The following is a 5,766-nucleotide window of genomic DNA, read 5'->3' on the forward strand; positions in this document are numbered from 1 at the left end:
GGTGAGCCGGGGGTCATTGTTTCTGCTTGCTGAATACTGTGTGACCTTGTCTGCTCTGCCAGCCTTCCGTAGGATCCCAGATGCTCCTTGACTTAGTGATTAACTCAGCTTCTCCCTAGAAGCAGACAGCTTGGCCCAATTTAAGATCAACTCAGTAAGACATTGATGATTATTCCTAATTCAATGAACCAACGGCATTTGGGAGAGTACAGCAACCAGCAAGATCCAGACCTTCCTTCAGGGTGCTGACAGACAAGTTGGGTCTTGGTCTACCTGAGAAGAATGAGAATCTCTCCTAAAAAAAAATGCTGAGGAGACCAGGCTGGACCTAGAACAGACCCTGTGATCAGCTTGTGTTATTGCTTTTTCTGGAACAGTTTTAAATAAATGTAATCTGGACCACCACTCTCATGGAATTACTGTCTGAAGCAGTACGCATATTTGTATGTTTTATGAGAATGTAATGTTTTGGAGACTGTAACCTGGGGTGATTGTTTCACCTGTATTTTCTGGAGGATCTTACAAGGAATGTTTGAGAGAAAGGACATGTGGCCGTCACGTCTAACTCCCTTGCTGTTTTAAACCCTTGCCACAACATCAGTTCCAAAATTAACATAATTTCTGCACCATGTTTTTCATTTGACACGTCTTCTGTGCATCCTTTGCCAATAACAACAACAGCCTCTGCACTAAGCAGTCTGAAGCCTGTTGCCTGGAATATTGTTAGGAGACAATTGCCAAGTGTCTCTTTAGCCCACAGAAACAACCCTGGGCAGGGACAGAGGTCAGTGTATCATCCCCATTAGGGCTGGTCCTCATTACTCTTTCTGTAGATGAAGAGATTCAGTTCTCAGCTGTGTTCTGCCTCAGTGTACACAAACACCAGGATATTTTGTAAGCCAAAATTTAATGGGTTTATTTTATGCTATATTAGGCCATTAGCCAACAATTATTTCTTAGCCTTATTAAACAAATCAAGGTTCTGACTTCTCAGGTTGCAAGAGATTTGATTAGTCAAATACAAACCCTTTGGGTAACAACTGGTACTGACTAGTTTTCCTCTGTGGAGGGGAAAAGGATAAAAAAGTGTCAGGAAAAGGATAAAAAGGTGACAGGAAAAGCGCTGCGCCAGTCTGTTCCTTGAGGTACAGCTCCAGCCTTGTGGGTATGGGTGATAAAACTCCCATTCCTTACTGGGAGGGGGCAAAGAACTGTGCAAAGGTGCTTTGGGGTGGTAGCTCTGGGGAATAAGGGATGGAGGGAGGATACAGTCACTGGGAAAGGAAGTAAAGGGAGAGTGAAATTTCTTTGCTGCTACAGGGAAAGTCCCTTCAACGCCTCCAAGACTTTGGCACTTGAATGTTTTCCAGCCGCGAGAAGGAAAAAAGAATTGGCCTATTCCTGTGAACTCACCGCCTCCAAATCACTTTCTATATCCACCACCTCATTTGCAGACTGATTTTCAACAATTTTCCCCTGGCAGCTTATTTCTCGTTATTACTGTGCCACGCTGCATGTGGCATCCACCAACGCCACGCTGACAGCGAGCAGCTGGGACTGTGAGAAATGAGAGGCAAAGCTCAGATTGAAGGAAGATGAGTGTCTTTTGTACAGCACAGAGACTGTACTTGTTATCTTCCCTGCCTCATCCATTTGGAGTAAGATTAGCAACGGCAAGATTTCGAGAACATTGCTCTTCTTGCTCATCTTCCTGCTTTTAAAGTACCAGACTTGCACGGATCTTCACACGGGTCAAATGTGCTGCTGCACGGTTTTTGAAAAGTGGAAATAGAATGAGCAAATCAAAGCAGCCCTCCTGACCTCAATGGGGCTGATTATGGTTAAAGTGGAAGTAAAGCAGAGGCAGTGAAAGCTTTACATACCCCTCAAACAACAGCCACCCTTCAGTTTTGTCAGGATGGTTCCAGCAAGCATTAGGAAGGTTTTACCTGAGCGACAGCTTCAAGGAGTCTCAAACTTTTTATTCAAACTTCTTACTCTACAGACAAGAGGGTTTTGGCCTAACAAGTGGATGGATGAAACCCATTTTCATACATTCTCTGCCACACAAATCCGTGCACTGAATGCTGATGTGAATGTGATTAGTTTTGTGTTTTCCTTCAGAAAAAAAGAAAAGACAATATCAAATTTTAGATCAGAAAAAGTCCACCAAGACTGTCATATGAGAAGATGATTTTTTTTTGTTGTTTTGTTTTCAAAAATAGACATATTTTTAGCTAGTTTTAATATCCCAGATAGAAGATCTAGATTTGCAAAATAACTTTTTTTTTGTGGGGAAGATTTACCATGCCTAATACATAATAAAGCTTTCCCTTTTTCTGTACTGAATTGAAATTCTTGCAAGTCATTTATTTCCCATTAGAAAAATTTTCTCTGTAATTTTGGAATTGGATTTGTCAAGTCAAATAGAATCTGGTATGAATTTAAATGCATCTGTCGGAAAACCCTCAAGCATTTTTTAGACAGAGTGAGGAAAGCCTCACTCTGAAACACCCCTCTAACTCTGACTTTAGCTCAAGAGCAACTTTATTCTGGTACTGAAGCTGAGGCAAGAGGCTGCCTTGTAAACAATGCCGAAGGCATAGCTGTAATTAGTCTGGTGATGGGAAACCAGGGTACGGCTCATAGGCAGTGGAGGCCTTGTACATCAAACAGGTTCCAGGTCTGCTGAGCTAGACCTGAAGTCCTTCAAACTCCCAGAGCAACCCAGGACAGAGAAGGATGCGATAAGGCATTTTCTACTTGTTCTCCAGAGGCTGTAAGTTTTGTACACGGCCTCTGAAAGCCTTGCCTCAGGCAACTGTGTTAGGGTGAGGTCAGCTCTAACGCCCAGATGCTAGTCCATGTCTTAGTGCGTAAATGAGAGTTTTAGCTTGAAATCTAAATTTATTTGCAGTTATTGGTTTACATCTAGCTTCTGTCACCACATACTCAAAAGGCGTGGGGTTTCTTTTTCCTGGCTTAATCAAAAAAAAAAAAATAAAAGCTTAATCACTTTCAGCAACCACATTTTCCTTGCATGAATCAAGACCCCATGCTTCCATTTTACCCACAACAAACAGTAATAAAATGGGTATATTTTGCCTTAAGACTTGAGTTTATTCTTGCTGCTTTTTATCAGCCTCCTCTTCTTAATAACAAGCATCTGGTTCGGGACTGCTGCTGCAGATTGCTAGTAGCACCTTTACCCTAGCTAGCTCAGAGACACAGTTTTCAGCAGCTGAGCCTGCAGGATGAGTTTTTCTGAGCTGAGCCTGTCATACTTCAGCCCTGTATCCAAGACAGATGCAGTGATCTCAGCTGACAGCGTCAAAACAAGGGAGAGAAAAGTCTTCCTGCAAGTGCTGTGGACTACAGCCGTCAATGATATAAGCCTCATAGCAAATCTCTAGGGAAAGCATGTTGGGTTCATTTTATGTTTTGGATCTACTCACTGTTTTGGCTTTGTTCAAGAACTGGCATTGCATGTCTAAATGCTGTCAGTCTGTCTGTACCCTAGCGTGCAACTATGGGGGCTTTGTTGTACTGTAAAACTATTTTACAATCGCCCAAGCAATTAAGCATGCTTTGTTTTGCATCAGGCTCACCAGCGGAGACAAGTTTATAGTTATCAGGTACTTCCCTGCAGTTCCTCAGGGAGAGGGGGGTGAGGCACTGGAACAGGTTGCCCAGAGAAGCTGTGGATGCCCCATCCCTGGAAGTGTTCAAGGCCAGGCTGGATGAGGCTTTGAGCACCCTGGTCTAGTGGAAGGTGTCCCTGCCCATGGCAGGAGGGTTGGAACTAGGTGGTCTTTAAGGTCCCTTCCAACGCAAACCATTCTGTGATTCTGTGATTTGTTTGTGGTTCATTTTCTAGTTAATGTTTCTTTCATTCCTCAAGAGAAAGTCTGAAGTGAACTCTAGGTAAGGATGCTTATTTGTTCAGCTAGTGCCTTAAAAACCAAACTCACCCTTTGTTCAATAATGGTGACTACCCCTGTCCTAGGCAGAGGACAGGTATAAGGCCTATGTGTTGGTTACATGGCAGTCAGAAATGGGAGAAACCAGGTTCAGAGACAGCTCAGTGGGTCAGCCTGCTGCTGCGTATCTGCCAAGGTGTGGATCTTCCTCAGGGAGCCTTTTTTAAAGCAACTTCCATTCATATGGAGTAGTGCCTTCACAAAACATCGCTGAGAAATAAGCTAACAAAGCTTACTTGGTCCTGTTGATTTAAGTAACACTGGTAACCTACGTGAAACTGTGGAATTAATTTTGAGTGAACTTCCTAGTCCAGTCCCACTTCTTTCCCCTTAACAGATTCAGGAGTCAGCTCTTTTTTCTCTCTTGCACACCTCCACAGCAGCATTTCTCAAGTGGTATTTGTGGACCACGGTAGAGTGATTCATGGAGCACCTTCGGGCACTCCAGTAAGGAAACAGCCAAATGGAGGTAGATCAGCCTTAAAACATCTATGGGAAAGGCAAACATATTCTTAGGTCAGTCGCGAGTGAGAATATCTGTGAAAGACAGACCCTAGGTTGCTTTTCTAAATACTCTTCTTGTACTACAGAAGCAGAAGCACCATAAGCAGCCCCTCTGGCTCCCACCCCTGCAAGTTTCAGCGGGTAGCAGTCAGCTTTGTAATTTATCTGTCTATGTTTGCTTATCGCAGCAGAACCTGCCTGCCTTGCTCATGCCGCAAGGACCTGATCTCGCTTGCAATCTCGTTTCCTTCCTGCTCCCGCCGTAGACGCAGAGCCCTTTGGTGGCATGCTGTCTGTGCGAGGTGCAGTGAAGATGCCCCAACGTCGTGCGCCCGCACAGGGCTCTGCACAGCTCGGGGGGGGCTTCAGCAGTGCAGCGGCACTAAACCCTGCTGGGGTATTTGTACATTCTTGCAGTGTAAGTGCTTGCTGTAAATAACTCCTGCTAGCCCCACTAAGTGTCATTTGAATTGTTGTTTTCCTCCTAAAGCACTGTAAGTTGGGGCCACCTGCTTCCTTCATATCCTCGTCCTGTTTACCTGCACTCATAAAAAGGAGAAAACTGTTTAAGGTTTAGCAGCCCTGAAGTGTTATCTCTTTCTTTCAGGCTTGAGAGAGGATACAGACTTATCTCTTAATATGGGTCAATGATTGACGACTCACTGTCTTTTATAGCACCTTGTAACAGATGCTTTCCCGTAGGGAGGGACACATTCCAGATACAAAGACACTCCCGAAATAATCCTCTTCTCTAAGGCCAAGTGCATGGAGAAAGAGGGGCATGCAAGGAGCTGGCAAGGGCTTGGAGAATCAGCCTTTAGGGTATGTATTTTCAAGAGAGACAATGTCATGTAATTGCAGAATTGGGTCCTGCATGGGTTGGGTTTTTCAGGTCATTCTCCCTGTAATGTTGCTTTGAAAAAAAGGAACAAAGTTCAGAGTGTTGAGCCTTCCATTTCAAACTTTTTGGCATGATGTGTAACAAAAGAATGACCACCTTTTACGGAAGGAATCTGAATGTACACAGTGCACATAAAATATGTGAGTGATGGGGAATCCTGAGTGCAACAAACTCTGGGGGGAATTTGACGCCAGCAGTGTGCATTTATTAACAATGTTCGTTGATGAGGCCGGACCAGGAGCTTTCTGTCTCCGGTCGAGAGCAGAAACACGGTAGAGAAATGGCAGCAGGCAGTCAGGGCCTCAGATTTATCTGTTGCCCAAAGATATTCCTAGCACAGGACTCGGTTCGTTACTGACTCAGAGGGCAGATTGCCAGCTG

Source organism: Eurypyga helias, unplaced genomic scaffold (assembly GCF_000690775.1).
Source record: "Eurypyga helias isolate BGI_N326 unplaced genomic scaffold, ASM69077v1 scaffold15948, whole genome shotgun sequence".
NCBI lineage: Eukaryota > Metazoa > Chordata > Aves > Eurypygiformes > Eurypygidae > Eurypyga > Eurypyga helias.